The sequence below is a fragment of the Puma concolor genome, chromosome F2, assembly GCF_028749965.1.
Source record: "Puma concolor isolate L17-30 chromosome F2, mPumCon1.1.hap2, whole genome shotgun sequence".
NCBI lineage: Eukaryota > Metazoa > Chordata > Mammalia > Carnivora > Felidae > Puma > Puma concolor.
In genome coordinates this window covers 12,123,792-12,142,500 of record NC_141684.1, presented here as the reverse complement: position 1 = coordinate 12,142,500, position 18,709 = coordinate 12,123,792, and the positions used below count along the sequence as shown (strand labels likewise).

Here is an 18,709-nt window from a genome sequence, read left to right as displayed (position 1 = left end):
TAAACAGCCATTCAATCTCAAGTCACACTGAACCACCCTAATGTGATGAACATCCAAATGAACTACCTTATGTATCAATATATGTATGTATGTATGTATGTATGTACGTATGATTTACATGTATTATTTTCAACTGTTAAACTTATCAGCCATTACATGGTTGAATCTCCAACACCTGACCTTGGGCTTCTACGATGCCTAGCATGCGTGTTAAATCAACAAACCAAGAAATTTATTGGGAGAACAGCAACCCAAAGCATTTCATAGAGCTCTAAAGTGACATATCTAATTCTATGTAGTTTTTAAAATGTATATAAAACGGTGACATCAAAATAGTCCCCAAGCCTTAATCGATGACCGTTCTACTATAGCTAACATTCACTGAATGCTTTACCACAGGCAGGCACTTTGACAAGCATTTTATATGCATTTAATCCTCAAAACCACTTTCTGAATTGGGAATGATTTTTATTGCTCTCATGATAAAACTGAGCTTTAAGAAAGCCAAATCTACCACACTTGTGGTGAGAGATAAGGATTGAGCCAGGACTCCAACACGATTCGACCTAAATCCAAAGCCCCTTCTCCTAAAAGTCACTCAGCTCTTCTCCATTCCTCTCCTATGCTTAAATGTGTATAATTTTTATAAATTATTCATTTAGCATTAACTTGTTGGCCTGAACATCACTTTCAGAATCTCTGAGAAATGAATTGGCCAGGTTAGAAAAATAAGAGCAAGAAGGAGAAACAAAGGTGGGGGAAATTAGTGGGATCAGAGAAGAGCCTTGAGCTGGCCCGAGGGGCATTTGGGCCGACATCGTCCCCTGCCTGCCCAGTGCCCAGAGCACCTTCCTTCGTTGCCAAAAGGACCTATGATGTGCTCACTCCTGGGTGACTAACCATTAACAGTTAAATCCAACTATTAACATCTTCTGCTCTATTTCCCTTGCCACTTGAGTACCTGTGGTTTAAATTTTAGCCTGTGAAATATAAGAAGCCTCTGGGATTTCCAAAAAAAGACTTTGTTTTCCTGATAAAAAAAGAGAGGCATGGCTGCTCCTTTCCACCATCTTAACTTGAATACAGAAACGAGGTTTGGAGCTACAGATATCACCTGAGCCTGTGAGAGAAAAGCCAAGTAAAACATAGTTGAACCTTGACATAATTGAACCATTGAACTAGCACAAGTTTCTGGTTACATGAGAAAACCGCTATTAGTCAAAATTCTTGTTGTTGCTTGGATCCAAAGACATGTCTAGCTGATAAAGTTATACCAGCTATGGATAAATACAGAGATGACAATATTGGGAGTAGGAGACTTCATAAGGCGTTTAATGAGTTTTATTTTGTTTGTTTTTCCTCCCTATTGAAATGACTTTTCCAGGGGCGCCTGGGTGGCGCAGTCGGTTAAGCGTCCGACTTCAGCCAGGTCACGATCTCGCGGTCCGTGGGTTCGAGCCCCGCGTCGGGCTCTGGGCTGACGGCTCAGAGCCTGGAGCCTGTTTCCGATTCTGTGTCTCCCTCTCTCTCTGCTCCTCCCCCGTTCATGCTCTGTCTTTCTCTGTCCCAAAAATAAATAAACGTTGAAAAAAAAAATTAAAAAAAAAAAAAAAAAAAAGAAATGACTTTTCCAGCTATGGGGCTACGTTCCTTGAGAGATGAAAGTTAGCTCCTTAAATGACCCAAGAGCAGATATTTCCAGCTTTGTAGTTTGAGGACAAAACTATGCCATTAAAAAAACCACATAGGTAAATACTTCAGAGCCCTGAATGATAGCAGAACCAACCAAGGGCTTTGTGGAACATGGACTCTGGCTCTTCATGTGGGTCTAATTCACTGCCCCCTGGTACCACAGCATGTAACAGGCACAATAAAGTTTCAGTGCAATGGACCCAGCTCATAAAGTTTCCATTTCCATTAGGAGTTTTCATAATATAAAACTGGACACCCCAGCAACACATTTGCTGTCTATAAGTGTTAAAACTGTGGTTAAAGCTGAATATTAGCAGCATTTCACACTTGTGTTGTCATCTGGATTATATAACAATGTGTGGAGTTTATAAACAGCAACTGCTCATTTTTGTGGTTGGCGTTTTACTGGATGTGCCTAAGAGCCATCTGACTAAATAAGTCAGAAATAAGTCAGAAGCAATGAGATTGAGCATAAGGGAGCAGTGACGTTCTTTGACACATGCGAAACGAAGTCCTGCAGGAACTCACAAAACGGAAGGCTACTAGAAAAGTCTCCATACCCCCAAGCTATGGCCAAAACACCCCAAAAATATAAATGTGAGTTTTCTTGTAGATTGGCTCTGCCTTCCGAGAGTATCTTACAAATACTCTACTCCCCCATTTTGCTCCAAGAACACTGTTACCCCATAATACTTCAACACTGGATAGTGGTGCTGTCTAAAGGTAAATCACTTTTGGAAGGTACATATCGAGTAATCAAAGTAACTGTCATAAAAAAAATCATTGTTGTATGTATCGATTGACGAGAACAGAGCATTTTACTTCCATCCCACAAATGACCTATTACTTCATGGAATGATGGAATATTTTTAGAGATATTTTTTGCAACACTAGTGCTGAGGATCGAAGTGAATATAATCGTCTAAGACTATGTCCCAGAGATAATTTTTGGAACTTGAAAGGCAAAAGCAGTTCACCAGGGAGATGAAAAAAGCTAAGTAAAGCCACCCAAAATTGTACCAGGATAACATCTTTAGGGAAGAGCTAGGGGTGGTAGGACGTTAGCTATGTATGAGTGAGGAGTCCTACATTCTACTGAACATACTGTTTTGACAGAAATATACAGTTGACTCTTAACAATGTGGGGTTAGGGGCATCCCACACATACGTCATTGAAAATCCATGTATAACTTTTGACTCCCCGCAAACTTTCCTAAGAGCCTACTGGTGACTGGAAGTCTTGCTGATAACATTCAACAGTTTGAATAACATACAGTCTGTTTATTATATGCACTATATACTATATTCTTACAATATAAATAAGCTAGAGAAAAGAAAATGTTATTAAGAAAATCATAAGGAGGGGTACCTGAGTGGCTCAGTTGTTTAAGCGTCTGACTTCAGCTCAGATCGTGTTCTTGCAGTTCGTGAGTTCAAGCCCTGCATCGGGCTCTGTCCTGACAGCTTGGAGCCTGGAGTCTGCTTTGGATTCTGTGTCTCCCTCTCTCTCCCCCTCCCCCAGTCCATGTTCTGTCTCTGTCTCTGTCTCTGTCTCTGTCTCTCTTTCTCAAAAATAAATAAATGTTAGAAAAATTTAAAAAATAATAAAATTTTAAAAAAGAAAATCATCAGGAAAATATATTTGTAATACTGTACTGTATTTATCAAAAATAATCTACATATAAGCAGGCTGGTGCAGTTCAAATATGTGCTATTCAAGGGTCAACTGTACTCATTAGAGCCTCTTGCAAAATAAATAATATATATTTATATCTATATCTATGTCTATACCTATATCTATATCTATATTTATATTTATAAATGTATTGGTGCATAAATCAGCACATATTCACTCAACGCCTAACAACTACATTAGATTTCGCAAGAAGAAGCCTAGAGAGGTCCTTCCATCATTGCTTTTGGACTGTGGTTCTTTTAATACAACTGAGGAGTCAATGTGCAAAGTCAAAAAGAGACATAAGCAACAGAAGCCAGTCAAAAGATACTCTGTTGGAGCATGGGATAAAAAAGCAAATGCAATGATTTAATTCATATGCGTTAGTCAGGCTTTATTGGATAACTGTGATAACATTTATTGATAACATTTAGATTTGGGGTTAGAATGAAAGATAAGAATTTGTTACTGAAAACCCCCTTTAAAATGTTCAAGTCAAATGTTCCATTAATTTAAATGGAACAACTTTTAAAGCATCCTTGGACCCCCAAATTAGTACCCATTTATATCAATACAACCCTGAAATGTATTAAATGGACCTGATTAAAAAAAAAAAAAAAAAAAAAAGAAGGAAGAATAAGGTATGGCTGCCCTCAGGGCATTCACAGTATGCGACAGAGAAAGTCTTACTGCTTTAGTTAGATCCTTGGGCTGCAACCCTTTTACATCTCTTCTCTGTGTCAAGTCTTATACTTAACTCATGGTTTCAAGGTTTCAGCTTCCTCATAACATTTGTTTATCCTGTCTTCTCATAATTCTGACTGTGTACCCATACCCTAGCCCCCACCCCAATACGTCTCCAACCTGATTCTACTTCGCGGCTTCCTCTATACATAATACTCCACTGTCTATCGTGTCACCCCCACATAACCTGTATTAAATTCCAAAGAGAGGATACTTATTGGCCACAGCCATGTTTTCAGGACAGGACATATTGGAGGCTGCATATATCCTATGGCTTAGCACTCCCTGGCCCTCCCTGGATAACTGCCCTCCCTGGTCTCAGGGCTCTGACTGGGCCAGATACCATAACTCATATGGTTAATACAAATGTGGTGTTTGAGGAACCAGTGGGATTTCCAAGTAGCTGGAAGTTCAGGAGTCGGTGACCTTTCCGTAAAGGGCCAGATAGTAAATATTTTAGGTTTTACAGACCAAGAAGCAACATTCTGGATACTTATAGAACAACTTCTATAACTTAAATGACAATTTATGTAATTCAGAGTACCATATAACAACCATTTTAAAACATAACAGCGTGTTTAGTTTGCAGGTTATAGGCCATAAAAGTAAAATAGGCAGAAGGCCAGATTTGGCCCACGGGCTATCATTTGCCAAACCCTGGCCTACCTTAAGATGTGGTATTGGAGAGGAGTCTGGGTGGCTCAGGCTGTTGAGCATCCGACTTTGGGTCAGGTCATGATCTCACGGTTCATGGGTTCGGGCCCCATGTCAGGCTCCATGCTGACGGCTCAGAGCCTGGAGCCTGCTTCAGATTCTGTGTCTCCCTCTCTCTCTCTGCCCCTCCCCCGCTTGTGTTCTGTCTCTCTTTCTCGCTCTGAAAAATAAACATTAAAAAAAGATGTGATACTGGAAAACACATATTTTACTTCTCAGGATAGAAATTAGGAGTCATTCTTTCAGAGGTGATAGGCAGCCTTACTGGGCTCTACCATTCACAGAGTCCACACTCCCCATCTGTACTTGGGTTGTACTTGCTATCCGAAGGAACTGTTGGATTGGGTTCGCCCGGAAGCTGGCCCTGGGACAAGGATGTGAGAACAAGCAGTTTATTTGAGAGGTGATACTTGTAGGGAAGTGGGGAAGTGATTAAAGAAAGCAGGCAGGTTTTAAAGGATATGCTCTTAAGCCAGTTAGGACTGTAGAGACCTAGAGCTTAGTCCCTCTGCGAGCCCTACGAGTCAGCATAGAATTCACACCTCGGAGTCCCCTCATTGTAGGTGAAAGAGCTTGGGTATTTATTCACGATCTCCCATCAGCCACTGGTTGGGGAGCTTCCAACATTATTTCTCTAACTCTGCTACCCTGCCTGACATTCAGACAGTCAAGAGCTTCAGCTAAAGAGATTTATAATTTCTATGTAGGAGTGATATAAAAAGGATAGGATGAAATGATTCACTTGTATGAGACTGTTTTTCAATAAAACATCTCATTTTCGACCTATTTGCCCAGCCTACATTTGATGCCAAAAAGCATAGACTTGGATAAAACATTATCTGCCTTCTATGCAGAGTGATGGGCTTTGTTACTTAACCTGCCGGATGGTCTTGTTAAGCTTTCTCCTCGAGTTTCTTTTTCTTTTTACGTTTTTCATCTTGTTTTCTCTCCTACAAAATGGGTTAATATCCCCTTGAAAAATCACCTAGTTTTTTTGAGGATGAAATGTGATATTAAAAACCATATGTATAAATCTGGCACATTGTAGACACCCAAGAAATGTTATTCCACTTTTTTCTTCCCACCCACTTATCCTAGAGGACTTCCATTATTTTCCTTTCCATCCGTGATTAGGAATCCTTTTGTGAACCAGAGACTAGAAATCTTGCACTGATTGGAATATGGCAGCCATTCAACATCTCCCCTGTCTGCTCTCGCTAAGTTCATCTGACCCAATGGGAATGGAGAATCTCAGACTGCTTCATGGGTCACTCTGGAAAATTCCAAATTGAAACTTTCTTGAGAAAAGAGACATTACCTCAGAACTTCCACATGCAGCTATTATGGAGTTTCTGTTTATGTGAATGGATATTTTCACCAGATATTGGAAAAATGCTAAAGCTCAGATCCAGTGCAATAAAGGCAACCCACTTAGCCATTAGCTCATGGTATTATGAAAAATATAGTTGAAATTAGACAAATGCTCCACCAGGAATTATGGCCAGAACAAATTATCATTTCAAACAAAAAAGGAGATAAAGGAACAACAGATTGCTGTCATTTTCCTTCTTGCCCAGGCCTTTGAAAAATAGACTAGAAGTCTCAAATGAATACCTTAAACTCCAAATGACCACTGAGAGATTAAGGAAGCCTTGTGTCTTTGCTTATTGGATGGCTGAATGAGTATACGGGATATTTTTTTTTTTCTGTGAATAAATCAATGGAACAGTGAGGACAGCTTCAGAATGCTTCTTGAAGCATGGGCATTTGAAGAAGACAATGAAGGACAAAGTGAAGTTTGGGGACAGGATGTTTTTGATTGAAAGGGAAGTACAGAGAAAGGCAGAAAGAGAGCAGGGAGTACTATTTCCTCTCCCATATGAAGAACCTCCTCACTGTCACATTCCAACCGGAAGAAGCAAGACTGTTTTCCAGATAGAAATAAAAAAACCAAAAAGAAAGTTCTTAAATCTTGTTTCTCCTAACATTTTCTTATTTATTAATGTATTATTCATTTCTTTTTAAAGACATATTTACTTTGGATAAAAATAATGAGCATAGGGGGCGTCTGCATGGTTCAGCTGGTTAAGAGTCCGACTCTTGATTTCGGCTCAGCCATGATCTCACAGTTCATGAGATCAAGCTGGTTCAAGAGATCGAGCCCTGTGTCAGACTCTGTGCTGACAGTGAGGAGCCTGCTTGGGATTCTCCCTCTCCCTCTCTCTCTGCCCCTTCCCTGCTCATACTCTCTCTCTCTCAAAATAAGTAAACATTAAAAAAAAAAAAAAAACAATGAGCATATACTTGACTTTAAGCTAGCATAATTCCATAACTTAATACAACAATGCCTCCACTATTCTTGTCCAGATAAACTCACATTTATGTAATTAATACCGAAGTGTAGATACTATTTGATATTCCTCTTAGACTTTATTTTGTAAATGTTTTACCATACCTTTATAATTATTATATTTAATTATTCATGATATTCCATTCAATGAGGGAATCATAATTTATTTAGCTGGACCACTCAAATGTTTCAATGTTTTTGTTATTGTACGTAAATGTGCAAAGAATATCTCTATTAATAGGGGCTTTTTATTTCACTTGGTTTCTTTCTGGAGGATAAATTCCCATGAGTGACACTGTTAGATCAAAGGATATTATCTTCATCATGGTTCTTGATACATATTGCTAATTGTAGTTACAGGACAATTACCAGCTGCACACCAAACCAGGGTACTAATTTCACTGAGCTCTGCCTGTACTGTACTGGGTACTACCGTTTTTTTTTAATTGTTGAATAATTTAGCAGGTATACAAATAATCTGAAGAATGTTAACTTTTATGAACTATTCAAAGACTACGAATTAAGTCTACACAGGGGTTGTGGTGATAACTCATTTAACAAATACTTGTCGAACACCGTGTTCTCACTTCATGGATTAAGAACAAAAGGGAAAGATAGGCACGAGGAGAGAAGCAACCGGGACTCTGGACACATAAGGCCTCAGGACCCTGGTTAGGATTTTTACATTAATTTCACTGCTGTGGGGAGCCACTGTATTTGATCCCTGTCCATCAGGAGCTTTAAAAAATATATTAATGAACAGATTAGATCAAGGGCTGGTCTCCATTGCCCTAAGAAGTCTGCCCCTAACCCCTCGCCTACCACTGTGCACAGATCAGAATGCCACAACCGATCCTTGGAGATACTACTCTCTTTCTCCAAAAAGAAGGGAGAGCATTAAGGACCCTCCTGCACCACCTGAAGCAGTGCTAGGAGCTCTACATATCCCATATCATTTTATCCTAACAGGAGTCCTGTAAAGCCAGCCCCACTTTTACAAATGAGGAAAATGAGGCTCAGTGCACTCATTTTGAGAAGACCTTCTGTTTATCTTTCTTACTAAGGGAATGCTTCACAAGATTGGCCCATCAGGTGAACTGGTCACCACCTACGTCATTCACCCCTCTTATGTGCATTTAGAACTTCCAAAGGAGACTGGTTGGATCCGAGAGGAGTAAATCCACAGAACTAGGAATCTGTCAGACTGGAAGTCCAAATCTATACCGTCTCCTATGACTTTGAACTAGCCACCTCCACTCCCTGGATCTCAATTCCTCAAATATGCAGGGCAAAGATGGGGAGATAAACCGGAGTATCTCCAGGGATCATGCCTGTTTTAATGATCTGTAACAAAACTTTCCCAGCGGACTGCACAACCAGCAAGAAACAAGGCAGAGAGCTGTTTCTCCCCAGAAATGTGATTCTACAGTTTCAGTTCCTGGAACAACTGAAGACTGTGGTAACAGAATCCATGGAGAGAGACTTTATGTGGCTAATATTCCAAAGCTTTCTAAGTGCAGTAATAAACAGAGCACATCTTGGTGACACAGAAATTATGAGGCACAGACCATAATAATAACTCATGTCTGCTTCCATTCACCAGAATAGACAAGAGACGCTTCCACTCCCAAGACACCAGAGCAAAAGAGAAAGAAGTAATTCCATTAGTTGCCACCACATATATTTTGCTTTATACTACTTTTTTTTTTTTGCCACCCACTAAAGGAAACCCAATAATCTGCAGAAGGTGCCTCATGTCTAGGAGTAAGTGGTGGTTAATTAACTGAACCATATGAAGCTAGAATCATACAAAGCTACATCATACTTTCCATGCTGGGAAGCAAAACTCCTATTTACTAGACATCCTTGGTTGACAGTAATATACAATCGATAACTGGGAGGCAACTCTGAATACATCACACTAGCAAAAGATTGCCCAAATTCTGAAAGTTTCAAGAAAACTAGGTGATCACATTAGCCAAACTTACTTTCTTCTGTCCTGCATCTCAACACTCCCACCCCTGAGATAATTCTTGGGAGATTTTTATCTAACTTCTGCTGAATACACCAACAGACATGGAACTTGATTACTCTACGGTTTGGGATTCACCCCATTCGATGTTGTGTGACAGTTCCAATTATCAGAGTGAGCTATGCCACCTTGGTCCTGTTGGACTCAGGCAGGAAGCATTTATTCTTTGACTGTGTGACTGTTCAAGGCCATGGAATGGGCCTGGAACATCTTCTCAGTCTTCTTTTCCCCATGTGAAGTATGTGCAACCCCTCCCCCATTCCTGGCTGGACAAATCTCGGATCCTGTCCCCATCTCATTTATATTTCCCGAAGTGGTACCACTTGCCCACTGCACCCTCTAAAAGAAGACGCACTACACTTGACATCTCCAATGTGGGTTGTGTCACAGAAAACGACTGGACTTATCACCTCTCTTAATCTGTGCACTCAATCTCTATTAACTTCACCTAAGCATCATTTGCCTTTTTTTCAGGAACATTTGGCTTGTGTTTAGTCCTGTCATCAATTCGTGAGCTTTGCTCTCTCTCCAAGGCACTAACAAGTAGGGGTATATTGAGAATCAAATACTCAGGGTCACTATACTGTATGACAGAATACAGCCTCTTGACAAAAATCATAAATCAGCCTAGACTGTATTTTGGCCATGCCCTTCTTTTGTGCTGCCTTTGCCCTTGTGTCTCCTCCAACCCAACACACTTCTCCCCAAAGGTGGCATACTGTAATGGTTAAGAGCTTGGCCTGTGGAGCCAGCCTGCCCAAGGGTCACATCCCAGCTCTGACATTTGCCGGCTCTGTAGCTTTCTGAAGCTCACTTAATATCTTTGTGTCTTGTGTATAAAATAATAATAGGGCCTCCCTCATTGTGTTCTTATGAGAATTTAATGATTTAATGTATGTAAACCACTTAGGACAAATAGCTTGGCAAATAGTGCTGCCCGTACTGAAACCCTAGCATGGAATTAGGGATAATCAGGCCTGGGGGACAGGACACCAAGGGTATAGTAATCCACGCTCTAGTAACCTATATCACCTTAGGTTTGTCATGTTCTTTTTCAGACCTTCAATTTCTCCATCTATAAAATCGGGAAATCCGACATGATGCCTATGGTTCTTTGTGGCTCTTTCATTTGTCAAACTATGATTGTCTACAAGTCTTTAGCCACTGACATGGGTAGAAAAGCATCCACAGCCTTAATGGTAGGTGACAAAAGCTGAGATCTGACTCCTCTTGTAGGTATTGCTTTTATCATCCAAATAAATAAAATGTAAAGGCAAAATGTTTTGTAATTATGGAAGGCAACTTTGGGAAGACTTCTAAGGACAGTGGCGTCTTTTCAGAACCTCCTTACATTACATCCAATCACACAGGGAGACTTCTCACTCCACAAGTTGCTGTCATTGGTAACACAGGAAAGTATTGTTAAGAACAGCCTGGGCAGTTGGGGATGAAAGACTGTGTCATTTGGAGGACTGAAATAGAGAAAAGAAGAAACTTTTCATAGAAATCCTTGGCTTTGCATGGGCCTTTGAAAACCCACATTGTAAACACAGTGGAAAAGGCAATACACCATGGCAGAAGGCCAGAGGTCTGCTTCAGCTACAAAACCAACACAGCACTTAATTAACCTTGGCTATATGATGAACCGACCAGAGATACAGCCTCTTACTTGGCCCAGTGGGATAACAGTGCTCTCCCTTTACCTCCTCACAGAACTGCAAGAGATTATGAATGTGAAGACAGGGAAGGTGACTCAGCTGCAACATGGTTAGTGACCCTGAGGTTCCCGATCCTCCAAGGCCAGAATCCTACAACCTTGTCCGTCCCTTATTTCCCGAAGCGAGATGAAAAGATTTGGCACTCTCCATATTTTTATTCTCCCTGCTCAATGTCCTTACCTGGCTTCCCTGACATCTATAGCTCATTGTGGTACTATTCACTATCATTCAGCGTGTGGCTAGGAACGCCTTTATGATCTGACCATCTCGTCTCCTCAGCTTCATCTCTCATGCACCTGCTTTAAAGGCTAAGATCTAGTTGACTGATCGTCTAATTTCATGAACGTTCTTCAAAATTTTCCCCCATATTTTTATACCGTTTCTTTTGTTCACTAAATTTTAAGGCCTGTGAGTGCAGAAATATGTTTATGTTTATTTCTCTTCACTCAGGAGGGTCTGAAAGATCAAACTGTCAAGGGTCTACATGGATGAGAGACCTACTAATTCTGGAGAGGACTCTCAGTACCTGACCCTCATTCCTTCTTTCATTCAACGAGTGCTCATTCTAGGTGATAGAGTCTCAGTGGAGAACAAAAGCCATTCTGTGATCACCTTGAGGTTTGTAGCTTATACTTACCACTAATGATAATCTCACGTATTTGTCCTCCCAAACTTAACTATTGCCTTTATTCTAAAAGACTTCATGAGAATTAGACTTATTTGGGTGAATGAAATCCCACAAAGTATAGGTGTTCCAGAGTGAAAACCTAGCTGAAATTAGTGGTTACCACGATATTATTAGACTGCCTTTTAGTGTCATTTTTCTTGATTGCAATATGCCATCTGGCAAAGTATGGCATTTATTGGAATAAACTCTAGTCATCAAGAATCAATCAGCGATTACTTGGAGGACTGAAATGAGGATGTGGGAAATCCCCAGAGCCACAAGGCTTTCTGCTTCTCCTCCTGGGAAGACCCTGTTAATGGCATTGTTCCTGTCCCCCTTAGTGTAGGCTGCTCTTGCAGACTCATCACAACCTCCTTCTGCTTTAACATCCAGTGATTAATTACCCCAGGGCCATGAGAGAGTCAGAAAATAATACAACACCAAATTGGAAAAGCCATTACCCTCTTTATAGGAATCAGAGCAACACTATGAGGGATCAGGTTTCACGGAAGTGGATATCAGATTAGTCACAAAACTTGCTTGAATTAGCCAAACCCAGATTACAGGTTAAATTTCTGAAAAGAAAGATAATAAGAGTTTTGGACCCATTTCTATAATTCTCCTAAGCAAGACAGCTTGTAGTTAAATCGGTTCATGGAATGTCAGAGTATATGGACCACTTAGTTTTAGACACAGGACAACATAATTGAGTCACTGGAACTAAACATCATCATTGTGTTTAAAGTCCTGGCTCGTCCACTTACCAACTGTGTATCTTTGGTGATCTACTTGATTTCTCTGGGCCTCAGGTTCTACAAAAAGGGGGTAGTGATAACAGCCACCAAACAGGGCTAATGTGAAGATGAAATTATGTTATCAGTGCCTGGCACACAGTGCCTGTTAACATTAGTTCCCTGGTGTTCACCAAATTTAAATCCTTCTCATTTATAGAAGGTCAACATGAGATAGTGCAGGTTGAAAAACACATCTACGTATCTTGAATAACTGTGTTTTATATTGTTTATTAAATAAACACCAGACCCATCCTCCCCTCACCCCAGTCCCATGTAACTCACTGATTGCTTCTCTGAACATTGATTCCTTATCTGGAAAAGGAATTTCTTCCTATTCCTATAAGAAGTCTCTCAAAAGATTATTGTGAAGATCTTCCGAAGTAGGCCATAGAAAGGACTTAATGGGTGTCTGGGGGGACAGATGCAGGGGGGATGGGTGCAGGGGCGGGTAGTACTGAATGCCATGACAAGTACTAATTAATATTGGCTGTTATGCTGATAGAAGGCCTCAGTATTAATGTTTCTGATTCTTATCAATTATGCCTTCTCAAATATAAATGTGAGTGTCACTGGCAATGTGAAGCAGTGCTTGCTGATGATTTTTGGAGGTCTTCCCTGTACCAAAAAGCAAAAATCAAAAGATATCAAAATCACTGGCTGTTTATGGCCACGGCCCAGGTAGGTGCTTGAGACGCTGGTTCCCGGAGTTCAACTTATTAAATACTTGTATGCTACAGGGTTGGGAGTAAAGAGTAGAGGAAACGAGCTCCTAACCTCCATGAATTCACACTGTAAAAAGAAATAAATACATTAGGGGCACCTGGGTGGCTCAGTCGGTTAAGCATCCAACTCTTGATTTAGGCTCAGGTCATGATCTCATGGTTCGTGAGTTCGAGCTCCACATCGGGCTCTGTGCTAACAGCACGGAATCTGTTTGGGATTCTCTCTCCCTCCCTTTCTCTCTGTCCCTCCCCTGCTTTCTCTCTTTCTCTCTCTCTCTCTCTCTCAAAATAAATAAACTTAAAAAAATCACATTGCAAAACAAAACGAAAGCAATAAACATATTAAAACACAATCTCTTTCCCCTTTTCCATCACTTAGGAAAAAAAAAAATTAGATACCCACGGAAAACTATAAAGTTCCCAGAATCATGGGAAAGGACTGATTTGTCTGTAGCCATGGTAACAGGTAACCATCAGAACTGCTTTTAAACCCGTTGAATTTATCAACAACTCCCCTCAATGGACCTACTTGGTCAAGCCAATCAATCAGTGGCAGTCCCTGGCTTTGGAAAGACAGCTTATGAGGAAGTGACTCAGTCAAAGAAACACACACCTGAGCGTCAGTCAACAGCAGTCTCCCCCAGATAACCTCCCTTATGCAGATGTCCGTGTACTTATACCTCTAAAACCACCTCCCAGCCCCAACTACACACTTCCCCAGAACCCGTAAGATGCACTGCCTGTAATGTTGGGTCCACCGTGCCTCAGCAGAATGGATCTCCCTAATTGGGAGCAATAAATTCAGCCTTGTCTTGTAATTTGAGATAATAGTGAGTGATGATCTCCTGATCCTTTGACACCTACTACACATTTTATACAAAATTCATTCCAGACAGATTAGGATTAAAATTCATGTGAGAGTAGGGGTGCCTGGGTGGCTTGGTCAGTTGAGCATCCGACTCTTGATTTCAGCTCAGGTCATGATCCCAGGGTTATAGGGCTGAGCCCTGTACCAGGCTCCACACTGAATGCTGAGGGTGGAGCTTGCTTAAGATCCAGTCTCTCTCTCTCTCTCTCTCTCCCTCTGTCCCTCTCCCCCACTCATGCTCTTTCTCTCTCTCTCAAATATATATATACTTAAAACACATGTAAGTGTATATGTGTGTATGATCATAAACGCATTAGAACAAAATATTTTCTTAAATATAGTTTTAAGATAGCAATGGTCTTTTTTAAAAAAAAAACTTTTTTTCTTTGAATGGCACCAAAGGCAGAAACTAAAGCAGGAAATACCAGTGGTAGAATTTAACTTCTGTAGGTTAAAATGACACAATACCATCCTTACTACTCAAATCTCCACCGCCACCAACAGAAAACAACATTGCCAAGCAGCAACACCAAAATTAACAACGCCAGCAGCCATCACCTCCCATCATTACCGCTGTTATAAACAGAACTAAGAAGCAAACAACAGAAAGTATGGAAACTATTTGTAATAAAGATTAATGCTCTCAATATAGAGAAAGCTCTTAAAAAATCAGTAAGGAAAGGAGAGGTGGATTTAGGAAGGTAAGAGGATACAAAGGTAACCAAGAAGAAAAGCGCCTGGTTGGCTCAGTTGCTTAAGCGTCTGATTCTTGATTTCAGCTCAGGTCATGATCTCACAGATCGTGAGCTTGAACTGTGAGTTGGGCTCTGCACTGACAACACGGAGCCTGCTTGGGATTCTTTCTTCCTCTCTGTCTCTCAAAATAAATAAATGAACAGTTAAAAAAAATACAGAAATGCAAATAGCAAGAAAAAAGGAAAGAAGAAAGTGGAACAGATTAAAAAGAAAGTCGTAATTTAACAGTAGTCATAAAAATGTGTATTTTAAAAGATGGGCAATGCCTATCTTTTTTTATCAAAACTATTGAGAAAATACATTTTAATATGCATCTCGTGGAAAAGTAAATTGGTCTAATCTTCCTGAAAGGCTATTTGGAAATATAAATTAAATGCCATAAAAATATATGATTTATATCCTGCAATTCTACTTCTAGGAATTTATCCCAAGCAAATAATCAGAAAATAGCTAAAGTATTTTCAAAAATATTTAGTGCAATATTGTTTGTAACAATGAAAAATGGAAATAACTCTAATATATATCAATGAAGGATTGCTTTAATAAAGTATTATATGTTCATGGAGGCAAAATGTAGACCACTCTGGAGTGCCAAAAAAAAGAAAAAAACAGTGTAAATGTTCACTTATTGATATGGCAAAATGTATACAATACATTATTAAGTGAAGAGATTAGGTTGCAATTCTTTAAGTATCATATAAACTCATTTTTGTAAAATACAATTTACATGCACGTATATTCATTGTCTCTTCCGACAACAACAACAACAACAAACAGTGTATCATCTGTCTTGTGTAAGGCACTGTTCTAACCATTGAAGATAGGCCAATAAACTATGCAGACAGGTCCCTAACATCATAGTGCCTACAGCATAGTGAAAACAATGTGAAGAGGTAAACAAGGCACCCCAAGACTGAGCGGCTATTAGCTAACACCAGCACAACTATGAGGGCTTATTATCTTGTTCCTTTTTAATTTTAAAAACAACTTCTGAATTTTTGAAAATTGTTTCTCTTTCTTTTAAACACATATAGTCAAGGGGCACCTGGGTGGCTCAGTCAGTTAAGTGTCCAACTTCAGCTCAGGTCATGATCTCATGGCTTGCGGGTTTGAGCCCCGTGTCAGGCTCTGTGCTGACAGCTCGGAGCCTGGAGCCTGCTCCGGATTCTGTGCCTCCCCCTCTCTCTGCCCCTCCCCAACTCGTATTCTGTCTCCGTCTCTCTCTCAAAAATAAGTAAACATTAAAAATTTAAAATAAAACACTTATACAGTCAAAATAAAGCCACTTCTTTTTTTTAACTTTATTTTTTAAAATTTACATCCAAATTAGTTAGTATATAGGGAAGCAATGATTTCCGCAGCAATTTCTTACTCAACACGTCTCTGGAGGCAAGGGAAACAAAAGCAAAAATGAACTACTGGGACCTCATCAAAATCAAAATCTTCCGCACAGCAAAGGAAACATTCAGCAAAACTAAAAGGCAACCAACAGAATGGGAGAAGATATTTGCAAATGACATATCAGATAAAGGGTTAGTATCCAAAATCTACAAAGAATTTACCAAACTCAACACCCAAAAAACAAATAATCCAGTGAAGAAATGGGCAAAAGACATGAATAGACACTTCTCCAGAGAAGACATCCAGATGGCCAACACATGAAGAAATGTTCAACATCACTCATCATCAGGGAAATATAAAGCCATTTTCTTTTTAAGGAAGGAAAAGTAGGAACAGTTTTCATGACACCAAGTCATCCAGGCCTATAAGGCTTCAACATTCTCCACTGAAATGCCCTGAGACAACCTGACTGGAGCATCTGTATATTCAAAGTCCATTCCCTTTCCCCCTCTCTCTCCTCCCTCTCCTTTCTGTTCCTTCCCTTTTATTGTGTCATCCTCCTCCTCATATTAGTCATAAAAATCCTTGCCCTGGGACTATAACAAGACATCAGTTTTAATAATAGATCACAAGCTGGTGGTGATTGGTCGCACCTCACCCTTACTTACCTCAGTAGCTGTCTTCATGCCAACCTTTAAACAGAGAAGTTCAGAACAGGGCAGCATTAACCAGGGAGGAAAGTGTTAACTTCAGGTCCAAAAAGCACTGTCTTTCTGAAAGTCAAGTTCCTTAAATGCCTGGAAGAATAAGGGAAAATCACTTAATTTTTATTAGATTTCTCCACTAAGGGATTGTTTTTATTCCTCCCTGCGGATACAGCTTCTTTTGTATACACACATGTATGAGCTCTCAAAACTGTACAAAGCTGTACAAAGCCCACTGACTTCGGGAAGTTTTTTTTATCTTTCCAAAGAGTTTCAGGACACATTCCTGCATGCATATTTGAAGGAGACGCTGCTCAGTGCTAGCCCCAAGCAGAGGATGGGACCCAGATTCCTATGCCAATGCAAAGCACAACAGGGCAAATTGAGATGCTGACCTGGAATGAGGGAGGGAGAAATTAACAAGATAATAAAGAAATGGGGCAAAATGAGAGCAGACCCAGCATAGGAAAAAGACAACAAACAGGAAGTGCTCAGAGAGCAGATACATTCTGTGCAGTTTCCAGCAAGCTTCAAGAGTTTGCTCTGGGTGAAGTAGGTGCTGATGATGTTAACAAGATTCTGTGGCCTCAGATCCAAGTTCATTAGAATCTATTGCTTCTGTCTGCTCACCCCTATGAAGCACCACTTTTCTGGCAAAGTTCACACTGTAATAGATGTGAATAATGCCGCATTGAGCATGGAGGTGCAGATACCTCTTCAAGATCATGATTTCATTCCCTTTAGATGTATGCCCAGAAGTGGGATTGCTGGATGCCCTCCCGTGTTCGCTGCAGTATTATTCACAATAACCAAGTCATGGAAACAGGGAAACAACCTAAGTATCCATCAACAAAGGAACGGATAAAAAAACATGGCACACACACACGCGCGCACGCACACACTGGAAAGTATGCAGGCATAAGAAGGAACTCCTGCCATTTGCTGCACACGGATGAACGTGGAGGGCATTATGCTAAATGAAATAAGAGAGAAAGACAAATACTGCATGATCTCACTTACATGTGGAATGTGAAAAAGCTGAACTCATAGAAACAGAGAGTAAAATGGTGGTTGCCAGGGGTGGGCGATGGGGGAAATGGGGAGACGTTGGCCACAGAGCACACAGACTTTCAGCTGTAACACGAATAAGTTCTGGGGATCTAATGCAAAGTGTGGTGGCTATAGGTAACAATACTTAATTACATATTTGAAAGTTGCTCAGAGAGTCTTTTCTTTTATTCTCAATTTAGCTAACACGCAGTGTAGTCTTGGCTTCAGGAATAGATTCCAGTGATTCATCACTTACATATAACACCCAGTGCTCATCTCAACAAGTGCCCTGCTTAATGCTCATCCCCCATTTACCCCACCCCCATCAACCCTCAGTTTGTTCTCTGTATTTAAGAGTCTCTTATGGTTTGCCTCCCTCCCTGTGTTTTGTCTTATTTTTTCTGCCCTTCCCCTATGATCATCTGTTAAATTTCTCAAATTCCACATGAGTGAAATTGTATGATATCTTGCTCTGACTGATTTATTCGCTTAGCATAATACCCTCCAGTCCCATCCATGTTGTTGCAAATGGCAAGATTTCATACTTTTTCATCACCAAATAGTATTCCATTGTGCGTATATGTGTATATACAAATAAGTATATATATATATATGTGTGTGTGTGTGTATAAGTGTATATATATGTGTGTATATAAATAAGTATATATATAAGCGTATATATATACATATATATGTATAAATAAGAATATATATGTATATATAAGAATGTATATACACATACATGTATATATATATATACATATATATGTGTATATATACACATATATACACATACATGTATATATATATATACATAAACACACACACACTTTATCCACCCATCAATTGATGGACATTTGGGCTCTTTCCATAATTTGTCTA

General features: G+C 40.0%; 1 long non-coding RNA gene across 1 annotated transcript in view; it reads right to left on the bottom strand.

The window, feature by feature from the left end:
* Positions 1 to 16,858, bottom strand: part of LOC147571833 (uncharacterized) — a 179,033-nt gene extending 162,175 nt beyond the window's left edge. Inside the window, exon 1 of the long non-coding RNA XR_015246656.1 lies at positions 16,742 to 16,858. This is a non-coding gene — a long non-coding RNA (uncharacterized LOC147571833). The remainder of the gene's footprint in view (positions 1 to 16,741) is intronic.
* Between the last annotated feature and the right edge of the window lie 1,851 nt (positions 16,859 to 18,709).